At 48.6% G+C, this 26,850-nt stretch overlaps 1 pseudogene; it reads right to left on the minus strand.

Annotated features, from left to right (window-relative positions):
- Positions 1–1,472: 1,472 nt before the first annotated feature.
- Positions 1,473–2,072, minus strand: LOC123161671 (ethylene-responsive transcription factor RAP2-2-like; annotated as a pseudogene).
- Between the last annotated feature and the right edge of the window lie 24,778 nt (positions 2,073–26,850).

A 26,850-nucleotide genomic window follows, 5' to 3' on the forward strand; every position in this document is an offset into this window, starting at 1 on the left:
AAGCTGATCCGCGAAGAGCTTCAACTTCGTGCAGTACTGCATGATGGACATCTCGCCCTGAACAACAGCGTGGTACTCGGCGTCGACGTAGACGGCGCGTGAGAGATGGTTGGCGGTGAAGAGCGCGCCGACGGCAGTCCAGACAGCGAGTGCGGAGTCATCGGGCTGCATCACTGCATCGAGCAGCTCCGGGGCGATGGTGGAGTAGAGCCAATGAACCACCGCGTGATCAGCCATGAGCCAATCGGGGTCGTCAGGGCGCGGAGGGGCTGCCGCAGAGACATGGTCGCGAAGCCCGAACATGCCAAGAACGGCGTCAAAGTGACGGCGCCACTGAGCATGATTGCCAGCGTTGAGGTCGAGGATGATCGGGACATGGCGCCGGATATCCACGGTGGGAAGGACAGAGGCAGCCGGAAGGGGAGCAACGCCGACGGGAGCGGCTGGCGCAAGACGGAGGGCAGCCGGGGCCGCGACCGGAGGCGGAGGAACGGCGGCAGGGTGGCCATCGTCATCAGGGAGATCGCCGTCGTGGGAGGGAGGAGGGGAGTGGTTGTCGAACCCATCCATGGCAGCGGAAGGCAGTTGGGTGCGCGAGAGGATGAGGCTCCTAGGCGACTGATACCATGAAAGCAGGGATGAGATTCAACACACTTTGCATTGGCCATCGGAGGGCGTATATATACAGTTACAGGACGCCCATGAGGCCAGATCGTGTGCCACTACTACACGAACACAAACCCACTCACGCACTACCTAGCCCACGTACAGGCGCGGTGACCAGGCACACGCGCACGCACACTCTGTATGCTAACAGGTGGGAGGTGGGCTATACCACGTGCGGTGGGGTGGAGCTGCCTTCTGACACATTGTCTTTTTGCTTGACCGTGCGGCCGCTTGCGTGCACGTCAATGCACAGCTCTGCACCATCGTACTGTCAGTCTGCTCTTACTAATACGCATATATACGTTGCAAAACAAAGTCCATCTCCGGCCTATACTCTAGGAAGCATGCCAGCTTGGTGAGAATCGCCAAGGGCCTCGCGCCGTCGATGCCGCGCGTGCAGACCTGCGTTTCTCCGCCACAAGGGCCCAACTTCAGTTCAGGTTCAAGGGAGAGGAGCAGGAGCAGCCAGTCAGTTCAACTGACATTCTGAATCCGTTCTGTGGTGTAACTTCATTTCAGTTCACTGAAAACAGCTCGTCAACTGGCATCACATTGCACGCATTAGAGCATCTCCAATAGATGGTTCAAAATTTGGCGGTCCAAAACCGGAGATGTAAAATTTGAACCGTCGAAAAAATGCGTTTTGGAACTCCGAAAAAAGCTCAACTCCAACAAATGGTTCAAAAGAGCAACTTCAATAGATGGTCCAAAATGAAGATGTAGAACGACATACTACTAGTCCATTCAACATAGTTCAAACATCAAATTCAACATAGTTTCATACATCAACTTCAACTACTACTTATTCAAACTACTAGATAAAACTGCTCCTCATCGGAGCTACGGAACTGCTCCCAGAACTCCTTCTTCGTCGGGTCGTCGCACCCCTCCTCCTCCTCCTCCGAGTAGTCTGCCCAGTCCTCCTCGGAAGAGGACTCGATGGGGATCACCGTCGAGGGACCGGCCTCATCCTCCTTCTTCGGCCCCTTCTGCTTCTGCTCCGCCTCACGCTTTCAGTAGTACTCCATCTCGGCCTGGACGTACTCCGGATGCTCCCGAGCAAACCTCGCCATCGCCTCCTCATCGGTCTCGCCAGCACTGACGACAACCGACGGCTTCTTCGTCTTCTTCTTCTTCGTCGTGATCTCCTTCATGTTGATGCCCTGCGGCACAAGCATCTCCAATACCGCCCGACTCTCGATCTCCGGAAAGTTGAGGTGCGACCGAGGCCTCTCGGCACGCCACACCGCCACGTCGTAGGCACGCACGGCCTCGTGGGTGGAGGGGTACGTGCCGATCCACCAACGCCTTCCGGCGTCGGAGAACTCCACACCCCAGTTACCGGAGGGCTTCTGCCTCACGCCGAAGAAGCCCGACTTGCCCTTCGGCGTCTTCTTCGGCGCCATCGGAGAGCGGTGGAGCGGCGTGCGGCCGGGGCGGTGGCGGACGGAGCTGGGCAGTGCTGCGGGGTGGCGGTGGCGTGCGGGGTGGAGGGAGACGTGCGGGCGGTGGCGTGCGGGGCGGTGGCAGAGCTGCGGGGCGGCGGTGGCGAGCGAGGCGGTGGCGAACGGAGCCGGGCGGGGCGGGCAGTGGCGGACGGAGCTACGACGGGTGGGCGTCGTGGAAACAACGGCGGGCGGCGGGGCCGGATCCGCAGCGCGCGGGCGGCGGGGGGCGGGGCGGCGCCGGATCTGATGCGGGCGGCGTGCGGCGGGGTGTGGAGGCGGCGGGGCAGCGGCGGACGGGCGGGAGGTCGCGGGCGGGCGGGCGGGAACGGAAATGAAGTGGCGGTTGGGCGTTCGCGGGCGGCGGCTGGTTTGGGACCAGATGCATCTCGTGATGTATATTTGCATCGCGAGGTGTTGCATTTTACATCACGAGGAGGCCGCGGTCCAATTTTTTTTGCATATGGACCGTCTGTTGGAGCAACGTTTTTTGCCCCAGACGGTCCAAAAGTTAGTTATTTTTACATTTGGACCATCTATTGGAGATGCTCTTAGCAAGCACTCATCATCTGGAATCGGATCTGTTAGACTGTATTAGCCTCTGTATTTACACGTGAATATTGTAACGTTGTATACCACTCATTATATATATATATATATATATATATATATATATATATATATATATATATATATATATATATATATGTGTGTGTGTGTGTGTGTGTGTGATAGGCCATCCCTAGAGGGTTGTGTTGGTTCCCCCAAACCTATTGCCTTACATGGTATCAGAGCTAGGTTATGTACGCTTCCGCCCAAACCCTAACCATCCGACACCGCCGCCGCCGCCGTCGCCGCCTCCGTCTCCCTCCGGATCGCATTGCCGCCATGTCTTGCGCTGCTGCGTCCGGATCCACCACCGCCGGCTTCCTGCCGGCCTCCCTCGCGGCGCTTCTGTCTCGGCCGCTAGACGCCGGCCCCATGCAGGCTCCGATCGGAACGCGAAGCGTGGGCTCCCTCTTCGCGCTCCCGCCGGTCGCCTCATCGCCCGGACGGGTGCTCGCGGTGCACACCGCCGCCACCCAGTCCGCCTCTTCTACCGCGGCCGCCGTCTCGCCTCTGCCGCTGGTGGCGGAGTCCGCCCTGATGGCGGGTCTTGCGGCGTCGGTGTTGGGGAACGTAGTAATTTCAAAAATTTCCCTACGCACACACGGGATCATGGTGATGCATAGCAACGAGAGGGGAGAGTGTGTCCACGTACCCTCGTAGACCGAAAGCGGAAGCGTTAGAACAGCACGGTTGATGTAGTCGTACGTCTTCACGATCCGACCGATCCAAGTACCGAACGCACGGCACCTCCGAGTTCAGCACACGTTCAGCTCGATGACGTCCCGCGAACTCCGATCCAGCAGTGCTTCATGGGAGAGTTCCGTCAGCACGACGGCGTGATGACGGTTATGATGTTGCAACCGATGCAGGGCTTCGCCTAAACACCGCTACGATATGACCTAGGTGGAATATGGTGGAGGGGTCCACCGCACACGGCTAAGAGATCAAGAGATTAATTGTTGTGTCTATGGGGTGCCCCCCTCCCCCGTATATAAAGGAGTGGAGGAGGGGAAGGGCCGGCCCTCTCTATGGCGCGCCACCGCCCCTTTGGGTATTCTATGAAGACGCACTTCTCCGATTTGGGTTCGAGCTTACCAGGTTGAAACTTTTTCACATAAGCATCGCAGCCCCAAACTTTAAGAAACGACAACTTTGGTTTCTTGCCAAACCACAGTTCATAAGGCGTCGTCTCAATGGATTTTGATGGTGCCCTATTTAAAGTGAATGCAGCTGTCTCTAATGTATAACCCCAAAACGATAGTGATAAATTGGTAAGATATCATAGATCGCACCATATCCAATAAAGTGCGGTTACGACGTTTCGGACACATCATTACGCTGTGGTGTTCCATGTGGCGTGAGCTGTGAAACTATTCCACATTGTTTTTAAATGAAGGTCAAACTCGTAACTCAAATATTCTCCTCTACGATCAGATTGTAGAAACTTTATTTTCTTGTTACGATGATTCTCCACTTCATTCTGAAATTCTTTGAACATTTCAAATGTTTCAGACTTGTGTTTCATCAAGTAGATATACCCATATCTGCTCAAATCATCTGTGGAGGTCAGAAAATAACGATACTTGCCGTGAGCCTTAACACTCATCGGACCGCATACATCAGTATGTATTATATCCAATAAGTCAGTTGCTCGTTCCATTGTTCTGGAGAACGGAGTTTTAGTCATCTTGCCCAAAAGGCACGGTTCGCAAGCATCAAATGATTCATGACCAAGTGATTCCAGAAGTCCATCTTAATAGAGTTTCTTCATGCGCTTTACACCGATATGACCCAAACGGCAGTGCCACAAATAAGTTGCACTATCATTATCAACTTTGCATCTTTTGGCATCAATATTATGAATATGTGTATCACTACGATCGAGATCCAACAAACTATTTTCATTGGGTGTATGACCATCGAAGGTTTTATTCATGTAAACAGAACAACAATTATTTTCTGACTTTAAATGAATAACCGTATTGCAATAAACATGATCAAATCATATTTATGCTCAACACAAACGCCAAATAACATTTATTTAGGTTTAACACTAATCTCGAAAGTATAGGGAGTGTGCGATGATGATTACATCAATCTTGGAACCACTTCCAACACACATCGTCACTTCACCCTTAACTAGTCTCTGTTTATTTTGTAACTCCCGTTTCGAGTTACTACTCTTAGCAACTGAAAATACCCAGGGGCTACTATAAACACTAGTAAGGTACACATCAATAACCTGTATATCAAATATACCCTTGTTCACTTTGCCATCCTACTTATCCACCAAATATTCAGGGTATTTCCGCTTCCAGTGACCATTTCCTTTGCAGTAGAAGCACTCAATTTCAAGCTTTGGTCCAGCTTTGGGCTTCTTCACGGGAGTGACAACTTGCTTTCCATTCTACATGAAGTTCCCTTTCTTTGCTTGATCCATTTCTTGAAACTAGTGGTCTTTGTCAACCATCAACACTTGATGTTCTTCTTGATTTCTACCTTCGCCGATTTTAGCATCACGAAGAGCTCGGGAATCTTTTTCGTCATCCCTTGCATACTATAGTTCATCATGAAGTTCTACTAACTTGGTGATGGTGACTAGAGAACTCTGTCAATCACTATCTTATCTGGAAGATTAACTCCCACTTTATTCAAGCGATTGTAGTACCCAGACAATCTGAGCACATGCTCACTGCTTGAGCTATTCTCCTCCATCTTTTAGCTATAGAACTTGTTGGAGACTTCATATCTCTCAACTCGGGTATTTGCTTGAAATATTAACTTCAACTCCTAGAACATCTCATATGGTCCATGACGTTCTAAACGTCTTTGAAGTCCCGATTCTAAGCCATTAAGCATGGTGCACTAAACTATCAAGTAGTCATCATATTGAGCTAGCCAAACGTTCATAACGTCTGCATCTGCTCCTGCAATAGGTCTGTCACCTAGCGGTGCATCAAGGACATAATTTTTCTGTGCAGCAATGAGATTAATCCTCAGATCACGGATCCAATCCGCATCATTGCTACTAACATCTTTCAACATATTTTTCTCTAGGAACATATCAAAAATAATAAACAAGGAGCAACATTGCGAGCTATTGATCTACAACATAGTTATGCAAATACTATCAGGACTAAGTTCATGATAAATTAAAGTTCAATTAATCATATTACTTAAGAACTCCCACTTAGATAGACATCCCTCTAATCCTCTAAGTGATCACGTGATCCATATCAACTAAACCATGTCCGATCATCACGTGAGATGGAGTAGTATCAATGGTGAACATCACTATGTTGATCATATCTACTATATGATTCACGCTCGATCTTTCGATCTCAATGTTCCGAGGCCATATCTGCATATGCTAGGCTCGTCAAGTTTAACCTGAGTATTCCGCGTGTGCAACTGTTTTGCACCCGTTGTATTTGAACGTAGAGCCTACCACACCCGATCATCACGTGGTGTCTCAGAACGAAGAACTTTCGCAACGGTGCATACTCAGGAAGAACACTTATACCTTGAAATTTAGTGAGAGATCATCTTATAATGCTACCGTCGATGTAAGCAAAATAAGATGCATAAAAGATAAACATCATATGCAATCAAAATATGTGACATGATATGGCCATCATCATCTTGTGCCTTTGATCTTCATCTCCAAAGCATCGTCATAATTTCCATCGTCACCGGCATGACACCATGATCTCCATCATCTTGATCTATATCAATGTGTCGTCACAGGGTCGTCTCGCCAACTATTACTCTTGCAACTATTGCTATCGCATGGCGATAAAGTAAAGCAATTATTTGGCGCTTGCATCTTATGCAATAAAGAGACAACCATAAGGCTTCTGCCAGTTGCCGATAACTTCAACAAAACATGATCATCTCATACAACAACTTATATCTCATCACGCCTTGACCATATCACATCACAACATGCCCTGCAAAAACAAGTTAGACGTCCTCTACTTTGTTGTTGCAAGTTTTACGTGGGTGCTACGGGCTGAGCAAAAACCGTTCTTACCTACGCATCAAAAAACCACAATGATAGTTCGTTAAGTTGGTGCTGTTTTAACCTTCTCAAGGACCGGGCGTAGCCACACTCGGTTCAACTAAAGTGAGAGAAACTGACACCCGCCAGCCACCTGTGTGCAAAGCACGTCGATAGAACCAGTCTCGCGTAAGCGTACGCGTAATGTCGGTCCGGGCCGCTTCATCCAACAATACCACCGAACCAAAGTATGACATGCTGGTAAGCAGTATGACTTGTATCGCCCACAACTCACTTGTGTTCTACTCGTGCATATAACATCTACGCATAAAACCAGGCTCGGATGCCACTGTAGGGGAACGTAGTAATTTCAAAAATTTCCCTACGCACACACAGGATCATGGTGATGCATAGCAACGAGAGGGGAGAGTGTGTCCACGTACCCTCGTAGACCGAAAGCGGAAGCGTTAGAACAACGCGATTGATGTAGTCATATGTCTTCACGATCCGACCGATCCAAGTACCGAACGCACGGCACCTCCGAGTTCAGCACACGTTCAGCTCGATGACGTCCCGCGAACTCCGATCCAGCAGAGCTTCACGGGAGAGTTCCGTCAGCACGACGGCGTGATGACGGTTATGATGTTGCTACCGACGCAGGGCTTCGCCTAAGCACCGCTATGATATGACCGAGGTGGAATATGGTGGAGGGGGGGCACCGCACACGGCTAAGAGATCAAGAGATTAATTGTTGTGTCTATGGGGTGCCCCCTCCCCCGTATATAAAGGAGTGGAGGAGGGGGAGGGCCGGCCCTCTCTATGGCGCGCCCTAGGGATCGGGAGTAGGACTCCCCTTTTCCTAGTAGAACTAGAAGCCCTTCCAAGTAGTAGGAGTAGGAGAGAAGGAAAGGGAAAAGAGAAGAGAAGGAAGGAGGGGGCGCCGCCCCTCCCCCTAGTCCAATTCGGACTAAGCCTTGGGGGGAGGGCGCAGCCTCCCCTCTCTCTTTCCCCTAAAGCCCAATAAGGCCCATATACTCCCCGGCGAATTCCCGTAACTCTCCCGTACTCCGAAAAATACCCGAATCACTCGGAACCTTTCCGATGTCCGAATATAGTCGTCCAATATATCGATCTTTACGTCTCGACCATTCCGAGACTCCTCGTCATGTTCCCGATCTCATCCGGGACTCCGAACTACCTTCGGTACATCAAATTACATAACTCATAATACCGATCGTCATCTAACTTTAAGCGTGCGGACCCTACGGGTTCGAGAACTATGTAGACATGACCGACACACGTCTCTGGTCAATAACCAATAGCGGAACCTGGATGCTCATATTGGCTCCCACATATTCTACGAAGATCTTTATCGGTCAAACCGCATAACAACATACGTTGTTCCCTTTGTCATCGGTATGTTACTTGCCCGAGATTCGATCGTCGGTATCTCAATACCTAGTTCAATCTCGTTACCGGCAAGTCTCTTTACTCGTTCCGTAATACATCATCCCGCAACTAACTCATTAGTTACAATGCTTGCGAGGCTTATAGTGATGTGCATTACCGAGTGGGCCCAGAGATACCTCTCCGACAATCGGAGTGACAAATCCTAATCTCGAAATACGCCAACCCAAGAAGTACCTTCGGAGACACCTGTAGAGCACCTTTATAATCACCCAGTTACGTTGTGACGTTTGGTAGCACACAAAGTGTTCCTCCGGTAAACGGGAGTTGCATAATCTCATGGTCATAGGAACATGTATAAGTCATGAAGAAAGCAATAGCAACATACTAAACGATCAAGTGCTAAGCTAACGGAATGGGTCAAGTCAATCACATCATTCTCTAATGATGTGATCCCGTTGATCAAATGACAACTCATGTCTATGGCTAGGAAACTTAACCATCTTTGATCCAACGAGCTAGTCAAGTAGAGGCATACTAGTGACACTATGTTTGTCTATGTATTCTCACATGTACTAAGTTTCGGTTAATACAATTCTAGCATGAATAATAAACATTTATCATGAAAATAAGGAAATAAATAATAACTTTATTATTGCCTCTAGGGCATATTTCCTTCAGTCGGCCCCGGCCGCCGCGCCCTCTGCACCCGCGCTGGCTGCGCCTCTGACTGTCTCCACGGTGTCCGCACCTCAGCCAGTATCCTCGATGGGATCGCAGCCGCCGCCGCCGCCGTTTCACTTCGGCCATCTCATCACCATTAAGTTGTCATCGGACAACTATATCTTCTGGCGTGCGCAGGTTCTTCCGCTCCTTGGGAGTCATTACCTGCTTGGCTACGTCGACGGCTCTCTCCCTTGCCCCCGCGTTGGTGGACAGCGTGCATGGTCCGGTCTATAATCCGGCCCACCATGTCTAGATGGGGCAGGACCAGGCGAACCTCTCCTTCATCCAGGGATCGCTCTCTCCGGCTGTCGTCGGGCTTGTCGTCTTCGCTAAGACGTCTCATGAGGCATGGACTATCCTCGAGCACTTGTTTGCGGTGCAGTCACAGGCACGTGTCTCTGCGCTTCGTCGTTAGCTTGGCGAGTGTGAGAAGCTTGACTCCACGGCCACGGAGTTCTACAACAAGGTCAAGGGCCTTGCTGACACGTTGGCCTCCGTTGGACAGCCGCTCACCGATTCCGAGTTCAACTCCTTCATCGTCAATGGGCTCGACGAGGAGGAGGATGCTTTGGTTGAGATCATCAACGAGCGGGGCAACTCAACTCCCATGATGGCACATGAGGTTTACTCCCGCCTCCTCCTCACCGAGCAGCGTGTCAAGGCGCGCCACTCCAAGGCCGGTCACGGCTCCCTCTCCGCGAACGCCGCCACTAAGGGTGGCCGCAACTCGTCCAAGGGGCTGCCCCCTGCTTCGTCTTCATCACCTTCGGCTCCCCCCGCGTCCGCAACCCTACCAGGGGCAGGTGGTCGACGCGTGTGTCAGTTATGTGGCATTGAGGGGCACTGGGCCTCCAAGTGTCACAAACGCTTTCAGCGGAGCTTTCTTGGTCTTGGCAATGACGGCAAGGACACACGCAACTTTGCACGTCAGGTTACTATGGCTGATCGTCCGGCGCCGCAGAAGCAACAAGGACACACTCAGTCCTACTCCACCGATCTGAAGGAAATATGCCCTAGAGGCAATAATAAAGTATTATATATTTCCTTATATCATGATAAATGTTTATTATTCATGCTAGAATTGTATTAACCGGAAACATAATACATGTGTGAATACATAGACAAACAGAGTGTCACTAGTATGCCTCTACTTGACTAGCTCGTTAATCAAAGATGGTTATGTTTCCTAGCCATAGACATGAGTTGTCATTTGATTAACGGGATCACCTCATTAGGAGAATGACGTGATTGACATGACCCATTCCGTTAGCTTAGCACCCGATCGTTTAGTATGTTGCTATTGCTTTCTTCATGACTTATACATGTTCCTATGACTATGAGATTATGCAACTCCCGTTTACCGGAGGAACACTTTGTGTGCTACCAAACGTCACAATGTAACTGGGTGATTATAAAGGTGCTCTACAGGTGTCTCCAAAGGTACTTGTTGGGTTGGCGTATTTCTAGATTAGGATTTGTCACTCCGATTGTCGGAGAGGTATCTCTGGGCCCTCTCGGTAATGCACATCACTATAAGCCTTGCAAGCATTGTGACTAATGAGTTAGTTGCGGGATGATGTATTACGGAACGAGTAAAGAGACTTGCCGGTAACGAGATTGAACTAGGTATCGAGATACCGACGATCGAATCTCGGGCAAGTAACATACCGATGACAAAGGGAACAACGTATGTTGTTATGCGGTCTGACCGATAAAGATCTTCGTAGAATATGTGGGAGCCATTATGGGCATCCAGGTCCCGCTATTGGTTATTGACCGGAGAGGTGTGTCGGTCATGTCTACATAGTTCTCGAACCCAAAGGGTCCGCACGCTTAAAGTTACGATGACAGTTTTATTATGAGTTTATGTATGTTGATGTACCGAAGGAGTTCGGAGTCCCGGATGAGATCGGGGACATGACGAGGAGTCTCAAAATGGTCGAGACGTAAAGATCGATATATTGGACGACTATATTCGGACTTCGGAAAGGTTCCGAGTGATTCGGGTATTTTTCGGAGTACGAGAGAGTTACGGAAATATGTATTGGGCCTTATTGGGCCATACGGGAAAGAAGGAAAAGGGCCTCAAGGTTGGCCGCACCCCTCCCCTTGGTCTGGTCCGAATTGGACTAGGGAAGGGGGGCGCCCCCTTCCTTCCTTCTCTTTTTCCCTTCCTCTTTTCCTATTCCATATGGGAGGTGGAATCCTACTAGGACTAGGGAGTCCTAGTAGGACTCCACACTTGGTGCGCCCCCTCCTAGGGCCGGCCTCCTCCTCCCTTGCTCCTTTATATACCGGGGCAGGGGGCACCCCATGGACACACTTGATATACGATATTTTAGCCGTGTGCGGTGCCCCCCTCCACCAGATTACACCTCGATAATACCGTCGCGGAGCTTAGGCGAAGCCCTGCGTCGGTGGAACATCATCATCGTCACCACGCCGTCGTGCTGACGAAACTCTCCCTTAACACTCGGCTGGATCGGAGTTCGAGGGACGTCATCGAGCTGAACGTGTGTAGAACTTGGAGGTGCCGTACGTTCGGTACTTGATCGGTCGGATCGTGAAGACGTACGACTACATCAACCGCGTTGTGATAACGCTTCCGCTGTCGGTCTATGAGGGTACGTGGACAACACTCTCCCCTCTCGTTGCTATGCATCACCATGATCTTGCATGTGCGTAGGAAATTTTTTGAAATTACTACGTTCCCCAACACGATCCCCACTGGTACATGGACTCTGGGGTGACGGAGCACCTGACGAGCGAGATGGGGAAGCTTCACACTCGTGAACCCTATCATGGCTCCGAAAAGATCCACACCGCCAATGGAGCAGGTATGCACATCTCTCATATTGGTCAAGCATCTCTTCTCACTAGACATGCCAATAGGAGTCTTCAGCTTCGCAATGTTCTTAGAGTTCCATCTGTGACACGTAATCTTCTTTCAGTTCCTAAACTCACACGTGATAATAATGTGCTTTGTGAATTTCATCCTTTTGATCTTTTTATTAAGGATCGGGGCACGAGGGACATTCTTCTTAGTGGGCGGCTGTGCCAGGGCCTCTACCGTCTGGAGCATCCTGGTGTCGCTCGCGTTTTCAGTGGACTTCGGGTATCTCCGTCACAGTGGCATGCTCGTCTTGGTCACCCGCCCACACCTATCGTCCGTCATGTTTTGCGTCGTCATGAGCTTCCTAGCATGTCTAGTAATAAAGGCTTGTCAGGAGGGGAAGAGTCATCAACTTCCTTTTTCGGAGTCCAGTCGTGAGGTGAAACATCATTTAGAACTTGTGTTTTCAGATGTATGGGGTCCTGCTCAAACTTTTGTCAGTGGTCATAATTATTATATCAGTTTCGTTGATGCTTATAGTCGCTTTACTTGGCTTTATCTTATTAAACGTAAATCTGATGTGTTTGACATTTTTGTTCAGTTTCAAAAACATGTTGAACGCCTTCTCAAGCACAAAATTGTTCATGTCTAGTCGGACTGGGGGGGGGGGCGAGTATCGCAACCTCAACTCCTTCTTTCAGTCGCTTGGGATCGCTCACCATTTAGGATGTCCACATACACATCGGCAGAATGGTTCAGTAGAACGTAAGCATCGTCACATCGTTGAAGCTGGTCTTACTCTTTTGGCCCATGCATAGGTTCCGTTTTGATTTTGGAGTGATGCTTTCACCACTGCGTGTTTTCTCATCAACCGTACTCCCACTCGTGTTTTGAACATGAAGACTCCCATTGAAGTTCTCCTTAATGAACAACCTGATTACACTTTCTTCAAGGTTTTTGGGTGCGCCTGCTGGCCGCATCTCCGTCCATATAACAAGCGCAAGCTTGAGTTTCGCTCCAAGAAGTGTGTTTTTCTTGGTTACAGCTCTCTTCATAAAGGATACAAATGTCTTCATGTTCCCACTAATCGTGTTTATATATCTCGGGATGTCGTGTTTGATGAGCATGTTTTTCCCTTTGCCAAACTTTCTGTGTCCACCGATGAACCACCATCCATGCATTCATCCTCTATTGCCTCTGACCAATTTGATGATGTTGCATATTCTCCTATATTGTTGCCTAATCATGGTGCAGGCACTGGACGTGGGGCTCGCTTGGAGATTTTAGAGGCGCCATCGCCTTCTTCGTCGCCCTCGCCTTCATCGTCGGCACCTCCAGTTGTGCACGTCGATCGCATGGCGCCGCTGCATGGCCTCGGGTCTCGTGCCCATGCACGACCACTCGATGACCCGGTGCTGTTGCCCGCTTCATCGCCCCTGGCCTCTGGCCGGCTTCGTTGTCCGCCCGGGCTTCGTCGCCCGCCCGGCCCGTGACGCCGGTCACGCCTACCGCGCCTGGGCCGGCTTTGCCCGCCCTTGCCTCGCCTCTGGTGACCGGGCCGCTGTCACCTGGACAGGCCTCTCCCGGGCTGTCGCCTGGCACCGGGTCTCCCGAGTCGCCTGGCACCGGGTCTCCAGCATCGTCGCAGCCGCCGCCTGGTCTCCTGCTGACCGGGCCACCTCCGTCGCCTTCGCCTAGTCCGGCTCCTGCTGCGGGCTCTTCTGGCACCTCTTCGTCGTCATCCGCAACTTCGACGGCTCCGGCTGCTGCTCTACGTCCACATATGCGCAGCCGTAGTGGCATTTTTCAGCCTAAGCAACGTCACGATGGTACAGTTGCCTGGTTAGCTGCATGCATGACTGCTGCCCTTGCGGATCCCTCCTCCGAGCCGCGCACGTATCAAGCTGCTATGCGCATTCCTCATTGGAGAGAGGCCATGGAGCAGGAGTATCATGCTCTCATTCGCAATCAGACATGGACTCTTGTTCCTCCACCGTCACGGGTTAATGTCATTGATTCTAAATGGGTTTTCAAAGTGAAGAGGCATTCTGATGGGTCCATTGAGCGCTACAAAGCTCGTCTTGTTGCTTGTGGTTTTCGACAGCGTTTTGGTCTTGATTATGAAGACACCTTCAGTCCAGTGGTCAAGCCTACTACCATCAGGCTTCTTCTCTCTCTTACCGTTACTCGAGGTTGGTTTCTTCGTCACTTGATGTCCAAAATGCCTTCCTCCATGGTGTGTTGGAGGAGGAGGTCTATATGCGCCAGCCTCTGGGTTTTTCTGATCCGGATCGTCCTGATCATCTCTGCCGTCTGTCCAAGGCACTTTATGGTCTGAAGCAAGCCCCCCGTGCTTGGCATGCTCGTCTTGCAATGGCCCTTCGTGCTCATGGTTTTGCATCATCAACTGCTGACTCCTCACTCTCCAGAGGCCTGAGGTTACTATGTACTTGTTGGTCTATGTGGATGATATTATTCTGGTCAGCTCCTCTCAGTCGGCTGCTACTGCTCTTGTTCGCTCGCTTGGTGCTGATTTTGCGGTCAAGGACCTTGGGAAGCTTCACTACTTCCTTGGTGTGGAGGTTACTTCTCGGGCTGATGGTCTTGTTATGTCGCAGAAGAAGTACTCCTTGGATTTGTTGCAGCGGGCTGGGATGCTTAAGTGCAAACCGACGACTACACCCATGTCTACCACTGACAAGATCACTGCTGTTGATGGTGAGCTTCTGTCTTCTGCTGATGCGACGGAGTACAGGAGTATTGTTGGTGGTCTTCAGTACTTGACAATCACACGACCGGACATCTCCTTTGCTGTCAACCGAGTCAGCCAGTATCTGCAGTCACCCCGTGACACTCATTGGTCTGCTGTTAAGCGCATCTTGCGCTACATTCGATTCACGGTGTCTCATGGATTGCATATTCGACCGACCTCCTCTGGATGTCTCTCAGCATATTCTGATGCGGATTGGGCTGGCAATCCGGATGACAGGCGATCTACGAGGGGTTATGTTGTGTTCTTTGGCTCTAATCTGATCGCCTGGAGTGCTCGGAAACAGGCCACTGTCTCACGTAGCAGTACTGAAACTGAGTATAAGGCTGTGGCCAATGCCACTTCGGAGATTATGGGTGTGTTTGGTTGGCGTCCTCATCCTTTTACGCCTGGCCTGGAGCATGCCTGCAAATTGCCTGGACTGTGTTTGGTTGGAGTCCATAGGAGCAGCAGCTAGCCTGGCCTGGTGACCGCAAAACATTACTTAGCCTGGGCCATGACCGAGGCTACCTGATTAGCCTGGCTCAGGCGCAAGGAGCCGGTTGCCTGGGAGTAGCCTGGCGTCAAGTCGTACACTTTAATCAGCTTTTTCTTTCGTGGGCCAGCTCTCAAACCAATCATTTCTGCACTAAGCTTTTCTCAGGCCAGGTACAGAACCAAACAGACCATGCCTGACCAGGCACAAAACGTCTACGTTTTCAGGCTGCGCTCAGGCACCACTTTTTATCAGGCATGAAAGCCAGGGTGCAAACCAAACAGACCTTATCTGGGTATAGTCTTTGCTTCAGGAATTGGGTATATCCCAATCACAGTCTCCTGTTTTTGTGTGATAACATCGGTGCTACATACCTCTCTGCAAATCCGGTATTTCATGCCCGAACGAAACACATTGAAGTTGACTATCACTTTGTGCGTGAACATGTCTCTCAGAAGCAACTTGCAGACATCTTCACCAAGCTATTGCCTCTACCATAGTTTGAGGCTTGCCGGCGCAATCTTACCCTTCTAGATTCTTTAGGAAGTGGCTAAGATTGAGGAAGGGTGTTAGATTGTATAGCCTCTGTATTTACACGTGTATATTGTAACGTTGTATACCACTCATTATATATATATGTGATAGGCCACTCCTAGAGGGTTGTGTCGGTTCTCCCAAACCTATTGTCTTACAAGATCAAGAAAAATACCGACACAAGACGATGACCATCACATTCACATTCACATTCAGGGGACAGCAAAACCAAAATCATGTGGACAGGAACAGCAGCCAAGCCAAGCAAGCACTTGACGATAGGCAGAGCACAGCACTCCACCTGCAAGTGCAACACAACCAACAGATGCAAACCACGTCAACTCTTGAGCCTAGATAGAGCGAGTGCATTGGAGACGGCTTCAGGTGCTGCCGATCACATCTTTGATGATGAACGCCCATCACTTGAGCATTCAGTTCAGCGTCTCACCGACGAAACTCGAAAGTATGCAAATGGGAGTCCAAGTTTCTTCTAGCGGGGCCAGCTTCAGTTCAGGTTCAAGGGAAACTCTCGGAGGAGCAGGAACAGTCAGTCAGTTTAACTGTAATTCTGAATCCGTTTTGTCGTGTAACTTCATTTCAGTTAACTGAGAACAGTTCCTCATGCTCTCAGTTTTAAGATCCCCTCCTAGAGACTAGAGAGAGATACTCAGCTGATTTGTTTTTTATTTATTTATTTACTGAACCTGCTGGCATCGCATTACACGCATTAGCAAGCACGAGATGATGAGCACCACATTCACATTCACATTCCCATTCCCAGGACAGCAAAATCGAAATCTAAGTTCACATAAAACAAGTGCCAAACATTCATCCGACAGCAAGGGGTGAGAGAGACAGAGTCTTTCATTGTTCAACTCACAACCCTTGCTGTCAACCTCTTGTAACATACTCCATTCACAAGCATGCATGTAAAACTTTTTGGATCATCCCTGCTATGCTGCTGGTGTGTTGGGTTGCCTTCGCTGCTCAACCCGCAGCTTCCCCAGGAGGACAGCGCCAAGGGGGTGGCGGTGGTGGGGATGGCGGCCAGCGGCTGCTGCCCATGGCCATGGATGGGAAGCGGCCAATCTTCGCTCCGCCTGCAAACACCTTCTCTCTTCCATCACGCTCAACTCCGCCATCAAGCACATATATGGCCAATGAGGTCGAGCGCTGGCGGGGTTGTGGGAGCGTGGTAGTCCAGAGGTGGCCGTGGCGTGGTTGGCGGTGCGCCTCGCCCAAGACGTGGTCGTACTCGTACAGTATAGATGTGCACGGCTGGGCTGCACCACCATTGTACAACCGACATTTTGCCCAACAGCTTGTGCGCACACCTGTGAATTCCACCCAGGGCTTGAACGGCGATCGCGCAGGACCAGGCGAACGAGCCAGCTCTCCATTTCCATAGACCTGCACGTTGTCTCGAGCTCCTCGACGGCTGCGCGCTCTCTCCTTGCGTACAACACAAAAATGGTGGAGGTCGCCCATGGGCACCAGCAGGAACGCCAAAACCGTCACCGCTGCTGTGTTGCTGCGCCGCCGTCGTCGTTGTGTTGTCGTCGCCGCTCGGACCGCCGTTACGTGTGTGTTTTGCTGAGGACGTGGTCGCAGTGTACAGGAAGGGGGAAAATGAGAGCATCAGGGTGCCATGCACGACATCAATGACACAGCATCGTGCCATTCCCGAGAATGAGGGCGGCGGGCGGCTTTAGTACCCGACGACGGTGGTGCGCATCCTCACTACCATCCGCAAGATGAGGGCGACAGCTCCTCGTCGGACGTCGGCGAAGCTGGCAACCTGGAGCGCACGGCCATAGCTACAACTCGGAATCATGGCCACAACACAACTACAACTTGGTCGCTGGGAGTTTTCGAGGGCCTATTTTGCAAAATGTTGGCTAGCCACGTGGCCTGGTCAAACACGGACAGGACCCGAGGTGAATCATTTGCTCACAATTAGAGCATCTACAGCCGGGCACCTCATTCATCGGTCATGATTTTTTTCAATCCAGACGGACGCCTCAAACGCCCGGGGCTAGCCGGTATCCTTCATATCCAGCCCAAATACGGGGCGGATGTGAGGGTGCCCGGGCACGCCCACCACGTCGGACTGACGACAAGGTCCCACGCGGAAACGCCCGAAAGCCCGGTGGTCCGAAACTCGTCTCCTCCCGAGAACCGGTGGCGCCGCTCCGGCGAGCTGCGTACTGCCTAGCCCGGCTATTTAAGCCGACAGGCGGTACCGAAACCCTATCATCCATCCACGGTTTCCACCGACTGTCCGCCGCTGCCGCCACTTTTCACTCAACCCGTCCGTCTAGTAGCCATGCCCCCACGCGCCCCGGGTGAGGAGCAAGCCATTTCTGACACCGGAGCGCCGGCTCGAGCTCCTTGAGTAGATCCGGGCGCGAAGCCCGGATCGCCGCGGGGCTACGTCCGGATGCAGTGGATCCTGCGGAGGAGGAGGAGGGGTTGGAGGAGGAGGAGGATAGCGACGCAGATCTGCAGGCGGAGCAGCAGGCTATCCCTCGATTCCCTCCGGTCAGAGTTGGCTGCGGAGGCTAGACGCCGTCACCGGCAGGAGATGGAGGCGCAGCAGGCCGCGGAGGAGGCAGAGATGCTCGCCTACATGGATGAGGTCGAGCAGGAGGATAATGAGGCGGAGCCCTCCTACCCGCCCGTCCAGCCGGCGCCCGACACCGTCGTCGTGGATATCTCAAACGACGAAGAATAGCTAACGTCGTAGTATGTAGTACGTAGGATTTCTTTTGCACGCATTGCATGGATTTAGGGGCTGAAATATGGGAGAGACGGATAGTGGCTAATTTAAAGCATGGTCAGTCAGTGTTCATGAACACGCCCGGTCACGTCCACATGTGTTGACGGACCGAATTTGTAAAGTCCGGCTATAGATGCTCTCATGCCCAGATATGCGCTTTCAAACTTTTAGGAGTGAATCCATTTATAACAGCCTGTGTATTTTACTGACCGGTGGAACCTCTGGATGCCAGGCACTCTACTCAAGCCAGGACACAGGAACAGATGGGGTCGTAGAACTATACCGACATACCGTGCAGCTTCTCTTGGCTTGAAACAGTTCCAAATAGTACTCTCCATCAGCATCAGGTCAGGTGGACGTGGACATGGACGTGGACTGGAGCAGCAGCGTTGGTACGAGTACGACCGGTCCGTTCTCAACCCTGCAAGTGCACGGCAACCAAAATGCAGTCAACTTGCATGCCATGCAGGCAATCAGGTGAATCCCCGGGCTAAAAATAATCTACCCGCGCGGGGGAAGGAAATGGGTTGATTGGTTGGATAGCACGAAATTTAAAGCATCTCTGGGCCTGGGTGAATCGACAGTTTTTGTGGAGTCAGGCCAAGCGGAAGCGCAGCAAGCGGCCCCTGCACCAGAGAAACCGGAGAGATGTGACCTGTTTACGTGGTGTCTTCTTCTCGACCTCAAGTAAGCTCCTCCCTAATCTCCTCTCTTTTATGCCCCTCTGATCTACACAATGGTGCTTCGGTTCGAGGTAAGCTCTACACGAAAAAGATGCACCTCGATGCTATGGTTCCATTCAGGCAATCGGTTCGTAGTTCCGTCGGCCGTAAGTTCTTAATCCCGTGTTCCCGTTTGAAGCTATTCTGGACGAATTTTGTCAGATTCGTCGCGCAGGATCGATCATTTGAAATTTCCTTTGACCAGCAGTCTAATCTCGCAGTTCCTCACAACATTCGTGTTGTAAGTTTTTGGTTTCGACGATCGTAGCTTCATCTCTCTATGAACAGCAGTCTACTGCACTGACGCTGCCATGTCGAGCTCCTCTGTCCTCTACTCAGAGCTCTCCTATTCGTTCCTCTCGATGCCGAAGCTCTTCCCCTTGATCTCCTTGCCCACGTCCTACTACACTAGAGTCGTTTCCGGCATCGCTCATCTCGGCCTACTCTCTGTCGTCCTCCTGCTGCACTGACGCCGCAATGGCGTGCACACTGCTTTCTTGTGTCCTCTGCCTTCGTGCACACTGCAGTTCGCCGCGCCACCGACGGGGTCGATCATCTTGGCCTCCTCTCTCTCGCCCTACTACACTGGAGTCGTTCCCGGCGTCGATCATCTGGGCCTCCTCTCTCGTCCACTGCACTGACGATACCATGTCACGAGCACTGCATTCTCCTCCTCTGTCCACTGTCTTTGCGCGAGCACCGCAACTAGTTCGCCGACGGTGTCGCTCACGGTGCCGCCGACGGGGTCGCTCGTCCACGACTCCATGCTCGTCATGGCGGACACGGCGCCGCGACCACTATCCACCGCAGTCGCCATGGTCCGACGCACACTGCATTTCTTCTCCCCCTTCCTCTGCTAGCTCTTAACCCTGTGTGCTAAGTGCAAGTGCTAGCTCTTAATCATACCTCATGCGGGCAACCGAACATCGTGTAGTTGCATGCGCCGAGACAATGCAGGTAACCAAACAACATGCCAAAGTTGATCCCCTAATGCAGGAAGTCCATATGCAGGCAACCAACCAACCAAACGCCGTGGATTAGAGTGTGTCTAGAAAAGTCAAGCCCGTGCTTTGTAGCCCTGGAAAATCTCTGCCCCGCCCCCGCAACCAAACATAGCCTTAGCCTTATGTGTATACCGTCTCGGCGTTTGAACGCAACTGCTTTTTATTAACTGGTGGTTGGCCTGTTGTTACCGATGGAATCTGCAGCTCGGATTAATCTGCTTGAAGGTGATGGGATGACTGGAGCAACCGTCGATGCAGGAAAAGCTGAGTTGTACTGCACTGGATGGGGGAGACCTGATTTCCAATTGACAATTTGTTGTAGAATGAGATGACTTCATATAAATGGATTCTGTTGACTAAAATATGGCAACTGAACTATTTCAAGTATCTAACTGTAAATTTTTCTGTGGCCAGTTGCATATTTGCACCGTGCAGATTGACAAACCGTGGAGCTAGCTAAGTGAAGCTACATCTATTTCTCACTGCAGAAAAAAAAAACTTCATCTATCGTTTACCATGGTGCGCCACAATGTTTTAGAGCTAAGCGGACAGGGGCGGAGCCAGGATTTGAACTTGAGGGGGGCGAAGCAAAATTCTTGACGTAGAAGATGGTATATCATAGTATATTTAGTCTCCTGATAGCGTCAATGATAAAGCATATTTTTTTTGAAGTACCAAAAAATATGATAATTCTAGGCAAGAATGTTGGAGCTTGAAGATGAAGCAATTGGTGGGAAAAAGTATTTACCCCATTAGTTGTTGTTGCCTTTCACTTCATATTTATAAAAAAGATACACCCTCCGATTCATATTGATTATGGTTGAAACGGATGGATCTAGACGCATTTCAATACATCCCTTTGAATGACAACTAATTTGGATGGAAGAGAGTACATAATTACTAGACTAATTTACTGTTCTATATCAAACATTGGTTAAGCAAATTAAGGTCATAATTTTTATTAAAAAAATATATCCCCATCATTTCCTAAATAATTTGAGTTTTAGGTTTGTTCTAAGTCAAACTTCTTCAAGTTTGACCAAGTGTGTAAAATATATATCAATACCTGGAAATTATAATCTTTAGAAAATATCCATGCTATGTATATTTTTGTAGGGTCATGCTATGTATATTTATCGTTGTAGTCTCTCTGTCCCACAACATAAGACATTGCTTGAAAAAAATGTCTTATATTGTGAGATGGAGGGAGTAGATCTTATGGTATTTTTCTACAAATTTGATCAAATTTAAACAAGTTTCACTAACACAAATGTAAACTATAATTATTTTAGAACGATGGTAATAATAACTAATATCTACAGTATAAGGTAGTAGCGTGTAGTGTACCTGCATCTGTCCTGCTCAGCCGACATCTTGCCGTATTTGATCCGCTGCGTCTAGCCGTGTCTGTGCGTCCACAGCGGTGGATGGTGTTGTTGCCCTGGTGAGTAGCGGCCAGCGGCAGTGGCAAACGCCCTAGACCCTAGCAGGACACGCTGACGTAAACGGCGGCGGGGGCGGCGCGGGGAATGCCCTAGCAGAAGTGCAGAACACATCCGTAGGTTACATATATCAATCGATCGATCTGGTAGATTAGAAACTGGCCGTGGCAAAATAAGGGCCAGCCACAACCACATGAGTTATTGGGTTATGGGTTATTGGGCTTCTCTACTTCATTGTTGATTCAGTAATTATTTGTATAATACAGCATGGGCTAATCACGCAATTAGCTGCGGCCATTAGGCATAAGTACGTACCCACTACCTGGTATAGATACCCCTAAAAAAACTACCTGGTACAAATCGTTGAGGGGGGCGAGCGATTGGCAGGGGTCTGACCCCTGCTCGCCCCTCCCTGTCTCCGCCCCTGTAAGCGGAGAAGGACAAAGTTTTCGTAGTCATAAGTTCCAAGAGAAAACTAATTGTGTTCACTTGGGATAATTTTGACCTAGAAGCCACTGTTTCGTTGCAACAAATAATTGTGCACCAGATGGACTTCGTGTGAGGCAGACGAGCATTTCTGAGAGCACTTGGATGTTGGTATTTTCTTCTGTTACGATACATTGTTAGCACATGTACATCTTGAGCCAAATGTAACTTTTCGCATTTGTCATTGACATAGTTTACTATTCTACACGAATAATATTGTACAGCTTATTAATGCTCTATCAATTTGAGATCAAGCTCAAATGTGTTTCCAGTATTCTTATTCTTTGAGGCAACGTCATCTCAGCTCAATGGAAGTTTAGCTACCTATTTATGTTTATCTAGCCAAACCTTTATATTCCTTTTCTTGATATATGTATGAAAATGTCTATCATTCTACTGAAAAAATAGACGGGTGCTTGAGACCCAAACTCAAACCAACTACAAAGTACAACTCAATAGAAGTTTAGATGTCGCCAGTCAGCTCCGACGAGGAGGACTGAGCTCCTCCACCGCGTGGGCCTCGCCGCCACGAGCTCGTCCATTTTGGTAGCCGCCTCGAGCCCGCAGATCCCCCACCCCCCTCTAGTAGTAGTAGAATGTATGTATGATCATGTAGTATGGGATGAACTATGAATGATCAGTGTGGTTGCAATTTCTCCCGTGAAAGTTTTTTTTTCAAATTATGCAGTTTCATATACGGGGTCTATTCTACAGCGCATGATTTCGCCCCGCAAAACAGTTCTTTCTCGAACTGTAAACGCGTTATGCGGGTCGGCATTATACGGGGTCTGCTAGAGATGCTCTCAGCTCGTCGTGTGCGTCCATTTTACATAGCAGCACGCCGTACATTGGGCTGACTTGTCTGTTACCTGTGTACATGAACATTGCCTTGAGTTAGCATGCAAGATCAATGTCAGCAAATCCATATGTCAGTAGGTGAGATTGTTCATAGGATGAACAAATATCAGGCCCTCTAGGCACCAATACAATTAATATAAGAAACGCTTTTGTATTTGTTTATGGAGGGAGTAATTTAGACCAAAAACTAACCATCCAAACAGACCCTTAGAAGCAGATTATGATACCTTTGACCGTGGAATCAACACATTTATAAGGTCTTGCAGACCTAGAACCTAGCATGTTACTTTCTTTTTGTGCTTTTCGGTGCTCCGGCAGCTTTGGGTTGAGGCCTCTGTATTGACTAGTTTCGTTTTTTCTATGAGAAAATGGAGCCAGGGAGGTTACCTCCCTGTTCATCGAAAAAATAAAAATGGTTTCATAATTTTAATTGATCCTTACTCCTACTCCATATCCAAATTCTTCGTTTCCAGGATCTCCTCGTATGGTTCTGGACAGCAACTTATAGTCACCTTCAACACTGAGTGCCCCTTCTAGTTAAGTGTTGCAAGTTTCTTAGTACTAGATGACCCGCTGCGCCCATGGCGCAAAAACCCAATTAGAACCAACGTTTTAGATAGCGGGCTATGTCAAATAGCGTCAGACCTCAAAATCAGCTATAGCGGGCTATTTGTACATGAGATCATTTAGCGGCACCCTGCTCAAAAGGCTATAGCAGCTCCGCTATAGCCGGCTATTTAAAACTATGATTAGAACCAAGTATTATATGGGTATTGGGGGGGGGGGGGGGGGGGGGATAAAAATCAAAGTGGATGATGATTTGAATTCTCATAATCTTTGTGAAACAAGCACATCATCACAAGGAAAGTAAATCAGTTTCCTTGATGAAAATAAAATAAAATACACATTAATAAAAGGCTGGCAGTATAAATGATGCAGCCTGAATTAGTTGGATCATCATGTTTGTTGGCACTGTCAATCACTCATTACACGTCCCTGCTGAATTTCTTGAAGTGTCTCCCGCCTTCTACACCGCTTAAATCCTGTCAAACTGTTAACGACGCCTAACCAAAATCCACAACAAATTACACATGCACAGGAAAAAGCAATACCTCATTATATAATCGAGAGATAGCTGCTAGGATACAGAGCCAAAAATCTGCTAACCTCTGCCAGTTAAAGTGCTAGAAAATGGAGAACCAAGATATTAGCGTCACATATAAACAATACTCTTTGACAGAAGTAAGATCATCTCTGCTTTGTCAGAAACTGGGCATAGGTGTCAGGTCGATCAAAAAGGGAAATTTTGTCTCAGTAAGCATCTAAATTCAACTGAAATCTTCCTTGATAGAGACATCGAGCTGTTGTGTAGTTGACTCCAATAAAAAGACCTTTTCAAAAAAATAACTGCTGCAAACAAAAGCATGAACAAAGATAATGAAATAATGCATCTGGACAACAGCTACTACTTTGACTTGCTACAGAGGCCAAAAGGCAAAGTATATACATAGACTGAAGCAAAGATGGCGCCATATTAGTTGTACCTAGTCTGGTGTCATACGAAAAAAACTGAATTCTCAAGCCGCCCAATAGATGTGGATACTTAAGAAATCGTTCTAACTGAAAATCCCAAAGTATATGAACCTTAAGTGAATAGCAGACAATTATTTATGTTTTATATTCATAGAGCTAGTCAACTGAAATTACGAAAAACAACTACATATTAAACCATTAGAAATCTATGCGATAAAGTTCAGCTAACTGAGTTCATAATTAAAAAGATATTAGAGGGTGTTAATGAGTGTGTTCTTATCTGTCCCTTTCTAATAGTTTTCAAACAGAGATCAAAATACTGATGTTGAAACCAACAGGGAGGAACCTGAGGGTGTTAGTGAGTCTGTTCTTGTTTGTCCTTTTTCAAACAGAGATCAAAATACTAATCCCGAAACCAACAGGGAAGAACCTTTCAGGTGACGGATAATTTTTGTATCGCATTAGTTCAATCTACAAAATCTAAACCCAAAATGAACATATGTTTGGAGTAGCATACCTCTAAACCAAATAAGAACCGGCGTCTGACCATACGACTATAATTTTTTGGAACACCAAGTCTAAACAATCTATGATGCTCTTCTACATGTGCAAAGGTAAATTCGAAATTTTGGAACAATTATTTGGTTTTATAGTTTACTGGGACTACAAACCCTTGCCTAAGCAGTAATTCATTGATTAATATGTCAATTTTGAGGTAAGGTGACCACATGGCAAGCAAGATGTCATGGAGCAAATTCGAGGAATATTCTGATCATACCATTTCAGTGGACAACCTACAAAGTAGAGTGATAAGAAGAGGATGCTTACTCGATTAAGCATCAGAGCTTCACCTAGTTTCTTTCCCTGGCATCCATCAGTTCCCTTCTCCTTGGAGGCTGAACGACCTCTTTGAGGGCTGGCAGTCTGTCAAGGCCAACAACATTAACTTTTGGTTCAATAAAAGCACCTTAAACTGATCTACCAACAAACGTGCATCCGGGCCTACATATTGAAGAACGGCCCTCAGCGTCTAAACAACACACGAGGCGCAAAACTGAGCATACAGAAAGTAGTTACTCTAGCAGGCCAAATCACATCAGTACGAAAATCATAGCCAAGTGGATAATTTTATTTGCATCTTACTTTGTTTGTCCCTTTGATTTTCTCTGAACCGGAGCCCTGTTAGCAGAGGTTGTAGATAATTATAGTTGCAAACACTGGGCACTCCAAAATGGTATTACTGCACCAGGAGAAGTAACCCTCACCACACACACAGCGAGCCGCAGCAGCTGCAAGATCCCAAGCCATAAAAAGTTAACAAAATTCTCGGTTTAGTTTACTAACACAACTAATTGCAAAGATGAACTGCAACCAAATAAGGTGATAAAAGGTAGTATTCTCAAACCTCCATAATCCAAACACGCGGAGGCACATGTAGATGGACAAGACTATCCAGATTCCAGCGAAACCACTGTAACTGGCGAGGATGACAATGCAAGCGATGCTGACAACAACCACAAGTATCTGAGAATACATAAGTCAATGGAATGTGTCAGAAGAGAAAGCTGGAAAGCTAGAGCACAAATAAGCTGGAAAATTAGCGGACTTGCCAATGAATAAACAGAATATGCAAAATCTGATGCTCCATAATTGACACCGTCGAAAACAAAAGCTAAAGCGTTGATTGGTTGAGTGAGAGCAACAAACTGTACATAGGAAACATAACTCTGCTTAGTTCAAGAGATTGCCTTGAGGTAATGAAACATAAGAAAAGATTGTCATACTCTCAAGTACTAATTTTTTTAGGGGTATACTCGCAAGTACTATGAACTGCAAGAAAATCATGAGAACGTAACTATTAACATTTCAAGATTCAGAGTTGCGGTACTCTTATGATTCAGCACAATGTAACTGTACCGGTGTTGCCACGTAGATATGATGCAGTACACCCTGGTCTTCTGTAAATAATCTCGGACCTGTATGGAGGCCAACTCCAAGAAGTAGGCCTAGGAGAAGCCCCAAGATCAATCCGAGCTGCAAAATGAACAGTTCTTCACTAAGGTGACAAAAAAGGATTTATAGAAAAAAGGAACCATACCTGCAGTATGCGGTAAGCTGTGGGCTTGGCCTTCGAATGGTCCTTACGAGCAAATGCACTTGCAAGTATAGCCTGTGAAAAATATTGTTCACACACTAATAGTACATAATATGCGTGAAACACATTGCTGGAAGCATATCCTTCTAAGTTATTAACAAACTTTCATGGTTTTATGGTCAACGACAGAGCATCCAGAAACACAAATATTTCAAGGTGCGGATTGCATCTTACAGGTAACTAAAGTTCCACAAAGTAAACAATATAGTACTGTCCAAATATGAAAAGATAATTGATGGGTCTCATCATGAAACAGGATGCTGTTAGGATGATCTCCACCGTGTGGGCCCAACGGCCCACCGGGCCCTTAGATCCGCGCCCTGATCGGGGGCGCTCAACCCACTATGGTTGACGGGCCCCTGACACCTGCACTATATAAAGAGGTGGGGGACGCCGGCTCGCACCA

The sequence above is a fragment of the Triticum aestivum genome, chromosome 1D, assembly GCF_018294505.1.
Source record: "Triticum aestivum cultivar Chinese Spring chromosome 1D, IWGSC CS RefSeq v2.1, whole genome shotgun sequence".
Taxonomy (NCBI): domain Eukaryota; kingdom Viridiplantae; phylum Streptophyta; class Magnoliopsida; order Poales; family Poaceae; genus Triticum; species Triticum aestivum.